The 21,192-nt window shown below is 43.1% G+C and overlaps 1 protein-coding gene across 4 annotated transcripts in view; it reads right to left on the reverse strand.

Annotated features, from left to right (window-relative positions):
- The window catches only part of LOC143768235 (V-type proton ATPase catalytic subunit A-like), a 565,121-nt gene that overhangs the window by 158,593 nt on the left and 385,336 nt on the right, over positions 1 to 21,192 (reverse strand). Inside the window, exon 1 of one of the 4 annotated variants that reach the window (XM_077256938.1) lies at positions 10,390 to 10,466. The exons of the other annotated variants lie outside the window; for them this stretch is intronic. The gene's annotated coding sequence lies outside the window, so the exon portion shown is untranslated. Of the gene's footprint in view, positions 1 to 10,389; positions 10,467 to 21,192 lie in introns of those variants that run through there. 4 annotated transcript variants of the gene reach the window in all.

A 21,192-nucleotide genomic window follows, 5' to 3' on the forward strand; every position in this document is an offset into this window, starting at 1 on the left:
AGTCTGAATGATTCCGCACCCACTGTACATACAGTATATATATATATATATATATATATATATATATATAATGTGCTTCTCACAAAATTAGAATATCATCAAAAAGTTAATTTATTTAATTTCTTCAATGCAAAAAGTGAATCTCACATATTACATAGAGTCATTACAAACAGTGATCTATTTCTGTTAATGTTGATGATTATTAGTGATGAGCGAGTATGCTTGTTACTTGAGCTTCTCAGAGCATGCTCGGGTGTTCTCCGAGTATTTCAGCGTGCTCGGACATTTAGTTTATGTCAACGCAGCTGCATGATTTGTGGCTGCTAGACAGCTTGAATACATGTGGGGATTGCCTATTTGAGGATGCAGCTGCTTCGACACAAACTAAATCTCCGAGCACGCCGAAATACTCAGAGACCACCCAAGCATGCTCGGAGAAACTCGAGTAATTAGCATACTCGCTTATCACTAATGATTATGGCTTACAGCCATTGACAACCCAAAAGTCATTATCTCAGTAAATTAGAATATTTCCTAACACCAGCTTGAAAAATTATTTTAAAATCTGAAATGTTGACCTACTGAAATGTATGTTCAGTAAATGCACTCAATACTTGGTCGGGCTCCTTTTCCATCAATTACTGCATCAATGCGGCGTGGCATGGAGGCACTCAGCCTGTGGCACTGCTGAGGTTTTGTGGAACCCCATGAATTCTCTATGGGGTTAAGATCAGGCGGTTTTGCTGGCCTATCAAGCACAGTGATACTGTTGTTTGTAAACCAGGTATTGGTACTTTTGGGAGTCTGGACAGGTGCCAAGTCCTGCTGGAGAATTACATTTCCATCTCCAAAAAGCTTGTCGGCAGAGGGAAGCATTAAGTGCTCTAAAATGTCCTGATAGACAGCTGCACTGACTTAGGTCTTGAAGAAACACAGTGGACCTACATCAGCAGATGACATGGCTCCCCAAACCATCACTGATTGTAGAAACTTCACACTAGATCTCATGCAGCTTGGATTGTGTGCACCTCCAGTCTTCCTTCAGATTCTAGGACCTTGATTTACAAATGAAATGCAAAATTTGCTTTCATCTGAAAACAACACCTTCGACCACTGAGCAACAGTCCAGTTCTTTTTCTCCTTGGCCCAGGTAAGACACTTCTGGCATTGTCTATTGGTCATGGGTGGTTTGACACACGGAATGTAGCCCATATCCTGGATACCTCTGTGTGTGGTGGCTCTTGAAGCAGTGACTCCAGCAGCAGTCCATTCCGTCTGAATCTCCCCTAAATTTTTGAATATCCTTTTCCTATCAATCCTTTCAAGGCTGTGGTTATCCTGGTTCATTGTGCACCTTTTTCTACCACACTTTTTCCTTCCACTCAACTTTCCATTAATATGCTTGGATACAGCACTCTGTGAACAGCCATCTTCTTAAGCAATTACCTTTTGTGGCTTACTCTCCTTGTGGAGTGTGTCAATGACTGCCTTCTGGACATCTACCAAGTCAGCAGACTTCCCCATGATTGTGGAGCCTACTGAAACAGACTAAGGAACCTTCTTAAACGCTTAGGAAGCCTTTTTTCAGGTTTTATTTGAGAATTGTTCTAATTTTCTAAGATAATTACTTTTGGGTTTTCATTGTCTATGAGCCATAATCATCAACATTAACAGAAATAAACACTTGAATTAGATCACTCTGTTTGTAATGACTCTATATACTGTATGAGATTCACTTTTTTGTATTGAAGAACTGAAAGAAATTAACTTTTTGATGATATTCTAATTTTTTGAGGAATATATATATATATAAATAAATAGATACAGTGGGGCAAAAAAGTATTTAGTCAGTCAGCAATAGTGCAAGTTCCACCACTTAAAAAGATGACAGGCGTCTGTAATTTACATCATAGGTAGACCTCAACTATGGGAGACAAACTGAGAAAAAAAAATCCAGAGAATAACATTGTCTGTTTTTTTATCATTTTATTTGCATTTTATGGTGGAAAATAAGTATTTGGTCAGAAACAAACAATCAAGATTTCTGGCTCTCACAGACCTGTAACTTCTTCTTTAAGAGTCTCCTCTTTCCTCCACTCATTACCTGTAGTAATGGCACCTGTTTAAACTTGTTATCAGTATAAAAAGACACCTGTGCACACCCTCAAACAGTCTGACTCCAAACTCCACTATGGTGAAGACCAAAGAGCTGTCAAAGGACACCAGAAACAAAATTGTAGCCCTGCACCAGGCTGGGAAGACTGAATCTGCAATAGCCAACCAGCTTGGAGTGAAGAAATCAACAGTGGGAGCACAAATTAGAAAATGGAAGACATACAAAACCACTGATAATCTCCCTCGATCTGGGGCTCCACGCAAAATCCCACCCCGTGGGGTCAGAATGATCACAAGAACGGTGAGCAAAAATCCCAGAACCACACCGGGGGACCTAGTGAATGAACTGCAGAGAGCTGGGACCAATGTAACAAGGCCTACCATAAGTAACACACTACGCCACCATGGACTCAGATCCTGCAGTGCCAGACGTGTCCCACTGCTTAAGCCAGTACATTTCCGGGCTCGTCTGAAGTTTGCTAGAGAGCATTTGGATGATCCAGAGGAGTTTTGGGAGAATGTCCTATGGTCTGATGAAACCAAACTGGAACTGTTTGGTAGAAACACAACTTGTCGTGTTTGGAGGAAAAAGAATACTGAGTTGCATCCATCAAACACCATACCTACTGTAAAGCATGGTGGTGGAAACATCATGCTTTGGGGCTGTTTCTCAGCAAAGGGGCCAGGACGACTGATCCGGGTACATGAAAGAATGAATGGGGCCATGTATCGTGAGATTTTGAGTGCAAACCTCCTTCCATCAGCAAGGGCATTGAAGATGAAACGTGGCTGGGTCTTTCAACATGACAGTGATCCAAAGAACACTGCCAGGGCAACGAAGGAGTAGCTTCGTAAGAAGCATTTCAAGGTCCTGGAGTGGCCTAGCCAGTCTCCAGATCTCAACCCTATAGAAAACCTTTGGAGGGAGTTGAAAGTCAGTGTTGCCAAGCGAAAACCAAAAACATCACTGCTCTAGAGGAGATCTGCATGGAGGAAAGGGCCAACATACCAACAACAGTGTGTGGCAACCTTGTGAAGACTTACAGAAAACGTTTGACCTCTGTCATTGCCAACAGAGGATATATTACAAAGTATTGAGATGAAATTTTGTTTCTGACCAAATACTTATTTTCCACCATAAAATGCAAATAAAATGATAAAAAAACAGACAATGTGATTTTCTGGATTTTTTTTTCTCAGTTTGTCTCCCATAGTTGAGGTCTACCTATGATGTAAATTACAGACGCCTCTCATCTTTTTAAGTGGTGGAACTTGCACTATTGCTGACTGACTAAATACTTTTTTGCCCCACTGTAGATAGATAGATAGATAGATAGATAGATAGATAGATAGATAATCTCCATGTGTGCAATATACAGGTCCTTCTCAAAAAATTAGCATATAGTGTTAAATTTCATTATTTACCATAATGTAATGATTACAATTAAACTTTCATATATTATAGATTCATTATCCACCAACTGAAATTTGTCAGGTCTTTTATTGTTTTAATACTGATGATTTTGGCCTACAACTCCTGATAACCCAAAAAACCTGTCTCAATAAATTAGCATATCAAGAAAAGGTTCTCTAAATGACCTATTACCCTAATCTTCTGAATCAACTAATTAACTCTAAACACATGCAAAAGATACCTGAGGCTTTTAAAAACTCCCTGCCTGGTTCATTACTCAAAACCCCCATCATGGGTAAGACTAGCGACCTGACAGATGTCAAGAAGGCCATCATTGACACCCTCAAGCAAGAGGGTAAGACCCAGAAAGAAATTTCTCAACAAATAGGCTGTTCCCAGAGTGCTGTATCAAGGCACCTCAATGGTAAGTCTGTTGGAAGGAAACAATGTGGCAGAAAACGCTGTACAACGAGAAGAGGTGACCGGACCCTGAGGAAGATTGTGGAGAAGGACTGATTCCAGACCTTGGGGAACCTGAGGAAGCAGTGGACTGAGTCTGGTGTGGAAACATCCAGAGCCACCGTGCACAGGCGTGTGCAGGAAATGGGCTACAGCTGCCGCATTCCCCAGGTAAAGCCACTTTTGAACCATAAACAGCGGCAGAAGCGCCTGACCTGGGCTACAGAGAAGCAGCACTGGACTGTTGCTAAGTGGTCCCAAGTACTTTTTTCTGATGAAAGCAAATTTTGCATGTCATTCGGAAATCAAGGTGCCAGAGTCTGGAGGAAGACTGGGGAGAAGGAAATGCCAAAATGCCTGAAGTCCAGTGTCAAGTACCCAGTCAGTGATGGTGTGGGGTGCCATGTCAGCTGCTGGTGTTGGTCCACTGTGTTTCATCAAGGGCAGGGTCAATGCAGCTAGCTATCAGGAGATTTTGGAGCACTTCATGCTTCCATCGGCTGAAATGCTTTATGGAGATGAAGATTTCATTTTTCAGCACGACCTGGCACCTGCTCACAGTGCCAAAACCACTAGTAAATGGTTTACTGACCATGGTATTACTGTGCTCAATTGGCCTGCCAACTCTCCTGACCTGAACCCCATAGAGAATCTGTGGGATATTGTGAAGAGAAAGTTGAGAGACGCAAGACCCAACACTCTGGATGAGCTTAAGGCCGCTATTGAAGCATCCTGGGCCTCCATAACATCTCAGCAGTGTCACAGGCTGATTGCCTCCATGCCACACCGCATTGAAGCAGTCATTTCTGCCAAAGGATTCCCGACCAAGTATTGAGTGCATAACTGAACATTATTATTTGATGGTTTTTTTGTTTGTTATTAAAAAACACTTTTATTTGATTGGACGGGTGAAATATGCTAATTTATTGAGACAGGTTTTTTGGGTTATCAGGAGTTGTAGGCCAAAATCATCAGTATTAAAACAATAAAAGACCTGACAAATTTCAGTTGGTGGATAATGAATCTATAATATATGAAAGTTTAATTGTAATCATTACATTATGGTAAATAATGAAATTTAACACTATATGCTAATTTTTTGAGAAGGACCTGTACATCCTTTGGTCAGACACTGGTTTTGTTTTATCTAGGCTGAGTGTATCCTGGTCACATGACCTCAGAGTGACACTGCAGGAAGCACAACCACAGCACTGCTGACTGTAAACATGGAGGTGGCTCAGCTGTGTGTTTGTTTTGGGTGCAAACACATTAGACTTGTTCTAGCTGCCTGTGACTCACTTCATGTGGACCAGGTTCACAGGTTAATAGCAGCAGATACCGACAGCTACAATACTGTATCCAGGACAGGGAAGGGGGTACTGCGTAGTGTATGCGTAGTGTATATATACAGAGGAGATGTGGTACTGTGCAGTGTATATATGCACAGGAGGAGTAGTATTGTGCAGTGTATATACACAAGAGGAGTGGTACTGTGCAGTGTATATATACAGGAGTGGTAATGTGCAGTGTATATATATATAGGAGGGGTGGGACTGTGCAGTATATATATATATATATATATATATATATATATATATATGTATATATATATATATACAGGACAGGAGAGGTGGTACTGTGCAGTGTATATATACAGGACATGAGTGGTACTGTGCAGTGTAAATATACAGGACAGGAGAGGTGGTACTGTGCAGTGTATATATACAGGGGAGAGGTACTGTGCAGTGTATATATACTGGACAGGAGGAGTGGTACTATGCAGTGTATATATACAGGACAGGAGGAGTGGTACTGTGCAGTGTATATATACAGGACATGAGGAGTGGTACTGTGCAGTGTATATATACAGGACAGGAGGAGTGGTACTGTGCAGTGTATATATACAGGACAGGAGAGGTGGTACTGTGCAGTGTATATATACAGGACAGGAGAGGTGGTACTGTGCAGTGTATATATACAGGACGGGAGGAGTGGTACTGTGCAGTGTAAATATACAGGACAGGAGAGGTGGTACTGTGCAGTGTATATATACAGTACAGGAGGAGCGGTACTGTGCAGTGTATATATACAGGACAGGAGGAGTGGTAATGTGCAGTGTATATATACAGGACAGGAGAAGTGGTACTGTGCAGTGTATATATACAGGACAGGAGGAGTGGTACTGTGCAGTGTATATATACAGGACAGGAGGAGTGGTACTGTGCAGTGTATATATACAGGACAGGAGGAGCGGTACTGTGCAGTGTATATATACAGGACAGGAGGAGCGGTACTGTGCAGTGTCTATATACAGGACAGGAGGAGTGGTACTGTGCAGTGTATATATACAGGACAGGAGGAATGGTACTGTGCAGTGTAAATATACAGGACAGGAGGAGAGGTACTGTGCAGTGTAAATATACAGGACAGGAGAGGTGGTACTGTGCAGTGTATATATACAGGACAGGAGAGGTGGTACTGTGCAGTGTATATATACAGGACAGGAGAGGTGGTACTGTGCAGTGTATATATACAGGACAGGAGAGGTGGTACTGTGCAGTGTAAATATACAGGACAGGAGAGGTGGTACTGTGCAGTGTATATATACAGGACAGGAGGAGAGGTACTGTGCAGTGTATATATACAGGACAGGAGGAATGGTACTGTGCAGTGTAAATATACAGGACAGGAGGAGTGGTACTGTGCAGTGTATATATACAGGATAGGAGGGGTGGTACTGTGCAGTGTATATATACAGGATAGGAGGAGTGGTACTGTGCAGTGTATATATACAGGATAGGAGGAGTGGTACTGTGCAGTGTATATACACAGGACATGAGAAGTGGTACTGTGCAGTGTATATATACAGGACAGGAGGAGTGGTACTGTGCAGTGTATATATACAGGATAGGAGGAGTGGTACTGTGCAGTGTATATATACAGGACAGGAGGAGTGGTACTGTGCAGTGTATATATACAGGATAGGAGGAGTGGTACTGTGCAGTGTATATATACAGGATAGGAGGAGTGGTACTGTGCAGTGTATATATACAGGATAGGAGGAGTGGTACTGTGCAGTGTATATATACAGGACAGGAGGAATGGTGCTGTGCAGTGTATACAGGATAGGAGGAGTGGTTCTGTGCAGTGTATATATACAGGACAGGAGGAGTGGTATTGGGCAGTGTATATATACAGGACAGGAGGAGAGGTACTGTGCAGTGTATATATACAGGACAGGAGGAATGGTACTGTGCAGTGTATATATACAGGACAGGAGGAGTGGTACTGTGCAGTGTATATATACAGGAGGAGTGGTACTGTGCAGTGTATATATAGGACAGGAGGAGTGGTACTGTGCAGTGTATATATACAGGACAGGAGAAGTGGTACTGTGCAGTGTATATATACAGGACAGGAGAAGTGGTACTGTGCAGTGTATATATACAGGACAGGAGGAGAGGTATTGTACGGTGTATATATATAAATATACCGGTCAGAAGAAGTGGTATTGTACAGTATTTATTCAGGACAGGAGTAGTGGTAAAGTACAGTGTGTATATATACAGAAAAGGAAAAGTGGTACTGTGCAGTGTATATATACAGAACAGGAAGAGTGGTACTGTGCAGTGTATATATACGGAACAGAAAAAGTGGTACTGTGCAGTGTATATATACAGGACAGGAGGAGTGGTACTGTGCAGTGTATATATACACTCACTGGCCATTTTATTAGGTACACCTGTCCAACTTCTTGTTAACACTTAATTTCTAATCAGCCAATCACATGGCGGCAACTCAGTGCATTTAGGCATGTAGACATGGTCAAGACAATCTCCTGCAGTTCAAACCGAGCATCAGTATGGGGAAGAAAGGTGATTTGAGTGCCTTTGAACGTGGCATGGTTGTTGGTGCCAGAAGGGCTGGTCTGAGTATTTCAGAAACTGCTGATCTACTGGGATTTTCACGCACAACCATCTCTAGGGTTTACAGAGAATGGTCCGAAAAAGAAAAAAAATCCAGTGAGCGGCAGTTCTGTGGGCGGAAATGCCTTGTTGATGCCAGAGGTCAGAGGAGAATGGGCAGACTGGTTCGAGCTGATAGAAAGGCAACAGTGACTCAAATCGCCACCCGTTACAACCAAGGTAGGCCTAAGAGCATCTCTGAACGCACAGTGCGTCGAACTTTGAGGCAGATGGGCTACAGCAGCAGAAGACCACACCGGGTACCACTCCTTTCAGCTAAGAACAGGAAACTGAGGCTACAATTTGTACAAGCTCATCGAAATTGGACAGTAAAAGATTGGAAAAACGTTGCTTGGTCTGATGAGTCTCGATTTCTGCTGCGACATTCGGATGGTAGGGTCAGAATTTGGCGTAAACAACATGAAAGCATGGATCCATCCTGCCTTGTATGGAACATCTTTGGGATGTGCAGCCGACAAATCTGCGGCAACTGTGTGATGCCATCATGTCAATATGGACCAAAATCTCTGAGGAATGCTTCCAGCACCTTGTTGAATCTATGCCACGAAGAATTGAGGCAGTTCTGAAGGCAAAAGGGGGTCCAACCCGTTACTAGCATGGTGTACCTAATAAAGTGGCCGGTGAGTGTACAGGACAGGGGAAGTGGTACTGTGCAGTGTATATATACAGGACAGGGGAAGTGGTACTGTGCAGTGTATATATACTGGACAGGAGGAGTGGTACTGTGCAGTGTATATATACAGGACAGGAGAAGTGGTACTGTGCAGTGTATATACAGGACAGGAGGAGAGGTGTTGTACAGTATATATATAAATATACCGGACAGAAGGAGTGGTATTGTGCAGTATTTATACAGGACAGGAGGAGTGGTACTGTTCAGTGTATATATACAGAACAGGAAAAGTGGTACTGTGCAGTGTATATATACAGGACAGGAGGAGTGGTACTGTGCAGTGTATATATACAGGTTTGAAGTGGTACTGTGCAGTGTGTATATACAGGACAGGAGAAGTGGTACTGCGCAGTGTATATATAAGAGGACAGGAGGAGTGGTACTGTGCAGTGTATATATACAGGTTTGAAGTGGTACTGTGCAGTGTATATATACAGGACAGAAGAAGTGGTACTGTGCAGTGTATATACAGGACAGGAGGAGAGGTATTGTACAGTATATATATAAATATACCGGACAGAAGAAGTGGTATTGTACAGTATTTATACAGGACAGGAGGAGTGGTAAAGTACAGTGTGTATATACACAGAAAAGGAAAAGTGGTACTGTGCAGTGTATATATACGGAACAGGAAAAGTGGTACTGTGCAGTGTGTACATACAGGACAGGAGGAGTGGTACTGTGCAGTGTATATATACAGGCTAGAAGTGGTACTGTGCAGTGTGTATATACAGGACAGGAGAAGTGGTACTGTACAGTGTATACTGTATATACAGAACAGGAAAAGTGACACTGTGCAGTGTATATATACGGAACAGGAAAAGTGATACTGTGCAGTGTATATATACAGGACAGGGGAAGTGGTACTGTGCAGTGTGTATATATACAGGACAGGAGGAGTGGTACTGTGCAGTGTATATACAGGACAGGAGGAGTGGTACTGTACAGTGTATATATACAGGACAGGAGGAGTGGTACTGTGCAGTGTATATATACAGGACAGGAGAAGTGGTACTGTACAGTGTATATACAGGACAGGAGGAGAGGTATTGTACAGTATATATATATATAAATATACCAGACAGAAGGAGTGGTATTGTGCAGTATTTATACAGGACAGGAGGAGTGGTACTGTGCAGTGTATACATACAGGTTAGAAGTGGTACTGTGCAGTGTGTACTGTATATACAGGACAGGAGAAGTGGTACTGTGCAGTGTATATATACAGGACAGGAGGAGTGGTACTGTGCAGTGTATATATACAGGACAGAAGAAGTGGTACTGTGCAGTGTATATACAGGACAGTAGGAGAGGTATTGTACAGTATATATATAGAAATATACCGGACAGAAGAAGTGGTATTATACAGTATTTATACAGGACAGGAAAAGTGGTACTGTGCAGTGCATATATACAGGACAGGAGGAGTGGTACTGTGCAGTGTATATACAGGACAGGAGAAGTGGTACTGTACAGTGTATATATGCAGAACAGCAAAAGTGGTACTGTGCAGTGTATATATACAGGACAGGAGGAGTGGTTCTGTGCAGTGTATATATACGGGTTAGAAGTGGTACTGTGCAGTGTATATATACTGGACAGGACATGTGGTACTGTGCAGTGTATATGTACAGGACATGAGAAGTGGTACTGTGCAGTATATATATACTATATACAGGACAGGAGCAGTGGTACTGTGCAGTGTGTATATACAGGACAGAAGTGGTAGTGTGAGGACTTACCTTTGTGTTCCTCAGTTGTCACTGTGCAGGGTTTGGCTTCATGTTGGCCTTTTTATGTGATATGTGGAGGCAGTGATGGCACAGACTAGTCATATCTGACAACTTTTGCTCCCTGCTGAATGTGAACATAACAACGTGGTGTTGACTGTAAACAGGTTTATTTTTGTTCTGGGAGTCTCAGTAAATTTGGTGCATCTGGCTGTAGACAGTATGTGTCCTGACTCCTGGCTTTTCTTATTATTTGTCTTTGTTTAGCCAGGCCACATGCAGCAGATGTCATCTGTATATACCTTATGGCCACCAATAATCTCATTTGTATGGTATTGGCCAATATTACGCCAAACGTCACTCATTAGAAGAATGACAGGTTTGCCTTGTCCTGACATACCTGACAGACCCTTAACTCCTTTTGATCTGTACTTGGCCGAATGTACATATTGATATGGGGCATTCATGTTTGGCCACCATTGCACGTAAAAGACTTAGAAGTAGTAATGGACGAGCGTGCATGGCATTGCGGTAGTTGATTGAGGATCCCTAGTGCTCATGTACATGCTCGAGTACCCTGATTTTCAGCCAATAAACATGCTGGGATTGCTTGCCAATTATGGTATTGCCATAGCCATGTTGGCTATTGGAATTGCTATGATTGGCTGGCCACATCACGTCATTGGGTCTATATAAAACCCTAGCTGTACTGCTTAGGGTAGGGATAGCTGCAGGAGAAGGGCTAGTAGTGTATTACAGGCCTTGTTGCAGAAGCCAAAAACCAAAACTCCTTGTCAGGCTTATATGTATGGTATTCAATATAAATATTGCTGTTAGCTGTACTCATTGTAGGCATAGCTACTGGAGAAGGGCTAGTAGTGCATTGCAGGCTTATAGGCAGGGTTTATAGCCTTACAGTCCTTGCTGCTGCAACCTAAAACCAAAGCTCCTTATCAGGCCTATATGTATGGTCTCAAAAAATTTGAATATCATCAAAAAGGTAAGTAATTTCAGTTCTTCAATACAAAAAGTGAAACTCATTGTCATGGGGTTATCGCGTCAGTGTGGAGTCAGAAGACCACAGCGTTTGATTGCTCCTACTCCGGTGCTGAGAAGAAGCATTTCTCTGGCAAAACAGGGGTTAATCGGCCATGTTGGAAATCCCTGTGTTCACAGCTGTGCTCGGTTAGCCACTCCCTCTTTATAATCTGGGCTCTGTTACAAATCCCTGTCAGAGCTAGCATTTGCCGCATACCTAATGGTGGGAGAAGAGTACATATGAGAAGTAGAGTTGAATGAGTTATTAGTGGCTGTTGCTTGTTTTGTATGCATGGTAAAACCTTATCCTTCGGTTTTGGTTTATTCCCCTACCTTTACATCCCAATGCATTCCTCTGTTACATGGGAGTGATTATTTTGTATGCCTAGAGTTTTCTGTTTGTGTTGCCTTGTTTGTCGGGTTGGTGTACTACCGTGCACAGTAGCACCCCCTCTTCCCTGGGTGGGGGAAGAGGGTGGAGGCCCGGTATCTTTTCCATCTGAAGTATCTCGGGGAGCCGGGCGAACTAGGTTGCCCCTAGTGTTAGAGACAGGGAAGGAGCCACTGGTCCCAGGTCACCCGGCAGCTGTGTTATGACACTCATATTATATAGAGTCATTACAAACAGAGTGATTTATTTCAAGTGTTTATTTCTTGGTCTAGGCTTCTTTTGCATCAATAAGTACATCAATGAGGCGTGGCATGGAGGTGATCAGCCTGTGGCACTGCTGAGGTGTTATGGAAGCCCAGGTTGCTTTGATAGCAGCCTTCAGCTCGTCTGCATTGTTGGGTCTGGTGTCTCTCATCATAGATTCTCTATGGAGTTAGGGTCAGACAAGTTTGCTGGCCAATCAAGCACAGTGACACTGTTGTTTGTAAACCAGGTATTGGTACTTTTGGCAGTGTGGACAGGTGCCAATTCCTCCTGGAGTATGAAATTTCCATCTCCAAAAAGCTTGTCGGCAGAGGGAAACATGAAGTGCTCTAAAATATCCTGGTAGATGGCTGCGCTAACTTTAGTCTTGATAAAACACAGTGGACATATACCAGCAGATGACATGGCTCCCCAACCATCACTGATTGTGGAAACTTCACACTAGACCTCAAGCAGCTTGGATTGTGTGCCTCTCCACTCTTCTGTCAGACTCTGGGACCTTGATTTCCAAATTAAATGCTAAATTTACTTTCATCTGAAAACGACACATTGGACCACTGAGCAACAGTCCAGTTCTTTTTCTCCTTGGCCCAGGTAAGAGGCTTCTGGCGTTGTCTATTGGTCATGAGTGGCTTGACACAAGGTATGCGACACTTGAAGCCCATGTCCTAGATACATCTGTCTGTGGTGGCTCTTGAAGCTAATTTACTGAGATAATGACTTTTGGGTTTTCATTGGCTGTAAGCCATAATCATCAAAATTAACAGAAATAAAGATTTGAAATAGATCTCTCTGTATGTAATGACTCTATATAATATATGAGTTTCACTTTTTCTATTGAAGAACTGAAATAAATTAACTTTTTGATGATATTCTAATTTTGTGAGAAGCACCTGTAAGTACTTATGGTAGCTGTATTTAGTGTGGGGATTGCTGCTGGAGAAGGTATAATAGTGCAATAATGGCTTACAGTCAGAGTTTATTATAGCCTTAGGGTATGTGCACACGTAGATGAAACCTCTGCGAATTTTTCCGCACCTGTTTTGAGAAATCCGCAGGTAAAAAGTGCTGCGTTTTACCTGCGGATTTACTGCGGATTTACCATGGATTTTATTCGGTTTTTGTGTGGATTCCACCTGCGGTTTAACACCTGCGGATTCCTATTATCGAGCAGGTGTAAATTGCTGCGGAATCCGCACAAAGAATGAACATGCTGCAGAATAAACAACACAGCGTTTCCGCGTGTTTCTTTCCACAGCATGTGCACTGCGGATTTTGTTTTCCATAGGTTTACATGGTACTGTAAACTCATGTTAGCCCCCCCGCGTAAACCTGAAAGAAATATAGCGGGGGTCTCATGGCCTCATGGACCCTGTCATTTAATATGGCTTTCTGTCAGAAGAAAGGTCAAATAAAGGTCAGGTCAGTCATCTCTGAAAGTGTGAAACTGGTTTTATCCAGTTTTTTCTGGTATGTTTGGTGCCTATTGTAACGGTTTTCTATTGGCTGTAAGCAGCTTTGCCGCTCTTTTTTTGAATATATAAACACCTGTTTTGTGGTATCTGGTCATTCTGTCAGCGGAAGAAGATAAAGAAGACACATACCCCAGGATGGAGAATCTCCTGCAACAGCTCCTGACTAGAGCCGACGGCGAGGATGGAGCGGACTGGCTGAGGCAGTGCCTGGCTATGAAACCTATCTTAGCGCCTGCCGATGCTGTCCCTCATCATCCAGAAGATACCCTTCGGTCGCCGTGTCAAGCCTCTCCGGTCCTGCCAACACCCACCGCTTCAGGGAGGCGCAGGAGGCAAAGGACCCCATACTCTCCGAAGTCGCTGTCTGCTTCCAGCCGCAGTGTCCAAGAAGGAAAAAGAAAGTCACGGCGCCGCCCTCCTCATAAGTCTCGCAGCCCAGCGCGAGACTTCCACCGCCAGCGTCATGACAGAGCGCCGACCGCCTCATCTGAAGTGGCCGGGATGTCTTCAACACACCGCAGCCGTAAAAGCGCTGCGGTGTCATTGGATTATACAACAGCGGTGGCTTCTGCAGCTGCAGTCCAGACCACCGGGAGGACCCCCTGTCGTCACACTCAGAAGAGGATGAAGAAACGCCGCTTACAGCAGCTTCCCATATGAGCTTGCCCAACATGGAGGGCTTGAGCTCCAGCTGCTGTATGGAGCAGAGAAACGACCAGCATTCATCGAGGGGTGAGACTTTCAATGTTCCTTTGTCTGTCCAACACTCACATTTAAAAGACATCATAAAGAAAGTGTTAGCTGAAACGTTAAAAGAAGCTATTCCCCCCCCTTGCTGTCACATCAGCTGTACACATCAGCTGTACACATCAGCTGTACACAGTGCTGCAATTTCTGACATTTCATCAGCTAGCACTGCCCCTGTTAACCCTTTTAAAGAAGCTCTGACATGCGAGCTGTCTCCCTTAGCATTCCATTTAAGCCCTTCTGTTAAAGAGCTTATTTGGAATAATCATTATGTTGATATTTTTTCTTTACTGCCTAGAAAGGACCAGCTTTTCAAAATTCGAAAAGAAGGATGAGAAAGCTGATTCAGATGAATTTAAATGCACCAACTTTAAATCTTTCAACAACTGGGTGCAAGCTTTTTCTATTTTTGCTGCAGTTTTGGGTGAAAAATCTCCCCATCTCTGCAACAAGTTATTTCAGCCCCCTTCTAGTTCAAGTAAACGCGGTGTTTGTTTCGCTTTCAACGATTCCTTTTGTAAGTGGAACAACAACTGTAGATTCCGCCATGAATGCTCGTTCTGTGGTAACTCACACCCTATGTCTAAATGTTTTAAGTAACAAGCAGGTCAACAGTCCTCAGGTAAGGAGCCTAATTCAAAAAGCACAGACGCCAGTGATTCTGGCAAACATGTCAGTACGGCTAAGCAAATATCCCGACCAGGGGACTAGTGAGCTGCTTTTTAATGGTTTTTCTGAATGATTTTTTATCCCACAATTTAAAGGGGACGGTTGTTCTGTTGTTCCTAATTTACCCTCTTTAAAGGCTCACCCTGAGGCAGCTAGGGATAAAATTATTAATGAAATTCAATTAGGCAGAGTTTCAGGCCCTTTTTTAACCCCGCCGTTTGTTAATTTCCGTGTATCACCATTGGGTATTGTGCCAAAAAAAAAAAAAAAAAAAAAAAAAAAAAGATGAGGGCTCTTTCCGGCTAATTCACCACTTATCATATCCTCTGGGTTCATCCATGAACGATGAAGTGGACAAGGCTTTATGCTCCGTGTCCTATTCATCTTTTGATTCTGCATTAGAAATCCTCAAGAAATTTGGTTTTAATGCTTTATTGTCCAAGTCAGATATTAAGTCTGCTTTTATACTCCTTCCTGTTCACCCGTGCGGTTTTAATTCTTTAGGTTTTTATTTTGATGACTGCTTCTTTTTTTTTTTTTTTTTTTTTTTTTTTTTTTTTTTTTTTTGATAAGTGCCTGCCAATGGGCTTTTCTTTGTCATGTTCGTATTTTGAAAGTTTTTCTTCCTTTCTTCATTGGGTTTTATAAACTTATTGTAAGGATGCAGGTATCCTCCATTACTTAGATGATTTTTTGTTTATCGGTCCTTATGGTTCCTCAATATGCGAAGATCCCCTCAATAAATTTATCCAAATGTGTGAGCACTTCGGTGTTCCTATTGCTCATAGAAAAACAGTTGGTCCGTCTAGATCCCTCGAGTTTCTGGGAATCACTCTTGATTATCAAAAAATGGAATCTGACTTCCTGATGAGGAACTTTTTAAACTGCGCATTGCGTTATCAAATTTTTTAGCCAAGAACAAGGTCACTCTTAAGGAAATTCAATCATTGTTAGGTCTATTGAATTTTGCGGTTTGTGTCATTCCTATAGGTCGGGCTTTTTGCACAAGTTTATAGGATGCCACTTAAGGTGTATCTTCACCTCATTCGCATGTTAGTATCCGTTCTGATCTAAAGGAAGACGCTAGAATTTGGCTCTCCTTTTTGTCAGAGCATAACGGCAGATCTTTGTGGCAGTCATTTTTTGTCTCTGGCGATTCTTTTCCCTTTCTTTTCGCAGCGGATACCCAGTGTGGCTAAAGTATTTTATTTGACTCCCATTGGATGTCCATCCTGTGGCCAAAAAGTTGGGTGTCTAAGAAAGTAACTTCAAACGTAATGATGTTGGAACTTTTTTTCTATTTTTGCAGGAATATTAATTTGGGGATCACTAATGCAGAATTCCAGGATTTTACTCCTTTCCACTAACCAGGCAGTAGTTGTTTTTTTTTGTTTTTTTTTTTTCTATCAACACGTTATCTTCTAAAAATACTTTTGCTGACAGAATTTTGAGACAATTGGTCTTACAATGCCTGAAAGCAAAGTTGGGAAAGAGCAAATTTTTTTTCCATAACTGACTCTTTACAAAATCGTCAGTGGTCGAATTTTTTCCTGCAGGTTCCCAACGTGGGTTCGGAAGGACCCTCTTTCAATTTGGGACATGATTGCACTCTGATACAGTATTTTATAAAAAAAATGGTTATCTAATAGATCATGGGCTGACTATTCCGCTGCATTGCTGAATTGGAACAATTTTTGCAACCTACATTATTTTGACCCAACAGTTTCTAATCCGGTAGCAGCACTAAAGTTTGCTGAATCTATAGTACAAAACGGTTTGTCTTACTATGCAATAGCGAAATGCCAAGCAGGAGTTTAATTTTTCCTTAAACTTTCTGGCAGTATTGCTTTAACTAATCTTTTTCCAGTAAAGCAGTTTTTAAAAAGCTTTAGGAAAACCAATTTTATACCTGACTCGAGACGACCTATTTCCCTGTCTTTATTGAAAGAATTGTGCTCCTGTCTCATCCACGTTTGTGTAAATTTTAAGGAAGCTTTATTATTTAGCTCTATTTTTTCCCTGTCCTTTTTTGGAGCACTTCGCGTTGGTGAGGTGGTTTCTGTTAAGAAATCGGAGCCTTCGGGACTCATGATTTCGGATGTCCAGATTCATGAGTAGTTTTTTTTTTAATTTTATTTATAAGAAAATGAAAGACAGATTAATTAGGCAGGGGATCTAGGTTGAAAATTAACGCGATCCATGTCTCTATCATTTGCCCTGTTGATAACATGGCAAATTGGATTAAGGTCAGACCTATGGGACAGGGCTCATTATTCATTCATAGGGATTTTTCTCCGGTTACTGTCTTCCAATTTAATTTTGTCCTAAAGAAATGTTTAAGCTTTTTGGGTAAAAAACACCTTAAAATCACATCTCATTCGTTTAGAATCGGAGCAGCTACGGAGGCCTCTAGGGCCAGGCTTTACAATTCAGGGATAAAGGACATGATCTGTATGACTATTAATTATTGGTTTTCTTTCAGGTCCGCTAGTCATTTGGATAGTCGGACATTCTTTTATCTTCTGGGCCAGGAAGAGGGCCAGCCAACGATCTTATACTGAAAATTTATCCTTTAATCCTTCTGATATTCAGGTCTGGTGGCATGGAGTTCGCGGCTTGAAATGGCATTGCCTGGTTGCTGAAGTGAAGAAATGGCTAATTAAATTTCCTTCCCCTGATTTAATTATATTTCATGTAGCTGGGAATGATCTGGGAATGATCTCGGGAAAATCAGGACTCTTGACTTATTATCGGCCATTCGATCCGATATTATTTATCTTAAGCAAATTCTGCCTGATTCAAACTTCGTTTTTTCAAGATTATTCCCAGACTTTTGTGGCACGACAATCAATTTTCTTTTTTAGATAATATCCGGAGAAGGGTCAATAAATCCATGGAAAAAAATTTTTTTCTTTTAATTTCAGGGTTTTCATTCCGGCATTTGGATTTGGAGGGTTTTTTACCGGGCCTTTATAGGCTTGATTTGGATCATTTATCTGATATTGGCCTTGATATTTTTAATTTGGACTTACAAACTATCATTAAAAAAATGGCTGTGTGGTTTGGGGGGGGCCATGTCTCGCTGAGTCATGGCCTTGTGGGAAAATCACCCATGTCTGGGTGGATTGGTTTATTGGAAAAGTTTGGTACTTTGGTTTTATAATTTATGGAGTTTATTTATTGGTGATTAATTAATTTATGTAACCCTAAATAAACTACACGGCCATTTTTATCCACAATTAAAGCGTTTTGTGTTTTTATTGTATGAATGGGTTCTATGAGGCCATGTTAGCCCCCCCGCGTAAACCTGAAAGAAATATAGCGGGGGTCTCATGGCCTCATGGACCCTGTCATTTAATATGGCTTTCTGTCAGAAGAAAGGTCAAATAAAGGTCAGGTCAGTCATCTCTGAAAGTGTGAAACTGGTTTTATCCAGTTTTTTCTGGTATGTTTGGTGCCTATTGTAACGGTTTTCTATTGGCTGTAAGCAGCTTTGCCGCTCTTTTTTTTAATATATAAACACCTGTTTTGTGGTATCTGGTCATTCTGTCAGCGGAAGAAGATAAAGAAGACCCCACCCTCCCTCCCCTGAATTCTTGTAATTTTACTGTCGTGTAGTTTACTTGTGGGAAAATCACCCATGTCTGGGTGGATTGGTTTATTGGAAAAGTTTGGTACTTTGGTTTTATAATTTATGGAGTTTATTTATTGGTGATTAATTAATTTATGTAACCCTAAATAAACTACACGGCCATTTTTATCCACAATTAAAGCGTTTTGTGTTTTTATTGTATGAATGGGTTCTATGAGGCCATGGAAAACAGCTGCGAATCCGCAGCAAAATCCACAACGTGTGCACATACCCTTACAGTCCTTGCTGCTGAAACCTGGAAACCAAAACTCCTCAGGGCAACACATATTCTATTCTAGTACCTATTAATACTGCTCTTAACTGCATAACTAATTTAAAGGGAACCTGTCACCCCCAAAATCGATGGTGAGGTAAGCTCACCGTTATCAGGGGCTTATCTACAGCATTCTGTAATGCTGTAGATAAACCCCCGATGTTACCTGAAAGAGGAGAAAAAGAGGTTATAATATACTCACCTGGGCAGTCCCGTTGTGGTCCGTGGTCAAATGGGCGTCTCACGTCCGCTCCCTCTTCATTCCATGACGTCCTCTTCTGGTCTCCACGCCGTGGCTTCGGCGCAGGCGTACTTTGTCTGCCCTGTTGAGCAAAGTACTGCAGTGCTCAGGCGCCGAGCCTCTCTGACCTTACCGGCGCCTGCGCACTGCAGTACTTTACTCTGCCCTCAACAGGGCAGACAAAGTACGCCTGCGCCGAAGCAGCGGCGTGAAGAACAGAAGAGAACGTCATGGAATGAAGATGGGAGGCGCTGTACCGGACCTGAGACGCCCATCGGAGCGGGACCGCCCCTGGGTGAGTATAATCTAACGTCTTTTTTTCCCTCTTTCAGGTAACATCGGCGGCTTATCTACAGCATTACAGAATGCTGTAGATAAGCCCCTGACGACGGTGAGCTTACCTCACCATCAATTTTGGGGGTGACAGGTTCGCTTTAATATGTGCAAAGCGTGCTTGAAGGCACAAGAAATTGGATGTGCTGATGATGATGCAATCCGAGGCGGTGGGCCAGTTGATACTGTGCCTGATGCGGGAGCACAACAAACATGCACGAGACCTAGCTTTCTGTCCCACTTTGCAGGCGGGAGTGGGACACCACTCTTGAAGCCAGAACAGTGCAAACAGGTGGTCATTTAAATAACAGATAATGCTTTCAGTATGGTTCCCTTCACCACCCTGTCTTATACATGGTCCAGTCTCACTGTAATGCTATTGCCCACACCCCTGCATGGTTCCATTTTCCCCTCCATGCAGGTACGCAGGCATATGTAGCGCCCTCTAGGACCGTGGGGTACACGGGCTGGGTCGGACAGGTCTTCAGGGGGATTGTCACGGCAGCAGCGACCCAGTCCGTGGCCTTGGGCGTCCAATAACATTAATGAAATGGAGGGGAAATAAAGTATATAGGGGGTTAGTTCGTGACGCCACCTGTGGTGTTCGGCAATGGATGGCCAATGTTGCTTAAGGGGACTGCTGGGGCCGCTGGTGACAGAGCTGGGATGTACTGGCCCCAGTACAGTTGGTAAGGATTGTAGATGATGGGGTGCAGGACTGAGGGTGTGGGAGATGACTGGAGGACTCAAGGATTGCAGTTTTCTTTACCTTTACTTGGTGTCATGAACCAGGGGTGTTTGGTTGCCCCAGTTCTCTCTTCAGGGATATATTTAAATCCAACTTCCCAATTCTGGTTTGGAACTTGCAGCTCTCTGGCGCCCCCTTTCCCTCAGGTCAGTCAGGAAACTGCACCTAGGATAATTAGTCGCCAGAAAGGCTGCCTGCTATGTACTGGCTATTGGGCACACACTGCAGTGAGGGCAATATAATTATTCCCAGCCACAGCCGAGCAATACACTTATAAACCCCAATCCGTCACTGCCAGCGTTACCCAACAAGCTCAGTATGATCTGCTGCCACTGTAGCGCCCCCACTGCCGCAGGGCCGAGGGGTACCCGGTACCGGGCCTCTGAGTCTCTGCTTCTGGGGTTGTCACGGCGGCTAGGCCCCGGTCCATGACCCTGCCGTGGGGCGCACAGTGAATGATCGGTGTGGATGTCGGTGCAGTTGTGGGGTGCAGGTCGCGGTAAATAACGAGGACACCAGGTTGCAGTCTCTTTACCTCTTTACTGGAGATCTCTGAGTCCTCAGTCCAGAATACGGTTCACCAGGCTGCGCAAGTCCGGCCGGTCCAATGGCACTTCCAGAGTTCTCTTCACAGGTGGAAATCGGTGCCTTCCTTCTTAGCGCTATGTGTTGTAGTCCTCCCCTGCTGTGCTTACGGAAAGTACCCCACAACTGTTGTGTCTGTTTCTTAAGTTCCCTCACAACTCGATTAAATGATGTTCTTCTAATCGTCCGTCCCTCCCTGATGTTACGGTTAGAACGGCACCCGTTTGTCGGGTAGGCCTGGAGTTCTTCCGGGACCCTAGAGACGCCCCTCTCCCGCAATTGCCTCCCAAGACTTCATAGGTGATATGTGTTAGACAGCCCGCCTTAAACTGACTGTCCTGCCGCTGTTTGGAGTATTGCTTGAAGCTGAATGTTATTCTACTCCCTCGGCGTTCCGGCCACCGGTAGTGCGCCTCAGT

Source organism: Ranitomeya variabilis, chromosome 1 (genome assembly GCF_051348905.1).
Source record: "Ranitomeya variabilis isolate aRanVar5 chromosome 1, aRanVar5.hap1, whole genome shotgun sequence".
NCBI lineage: Eukaryota > Metazoa > Chordata > Amphibia > Anura > Dendrobatidae > Ranitomeya > Ranitomeya variabilis.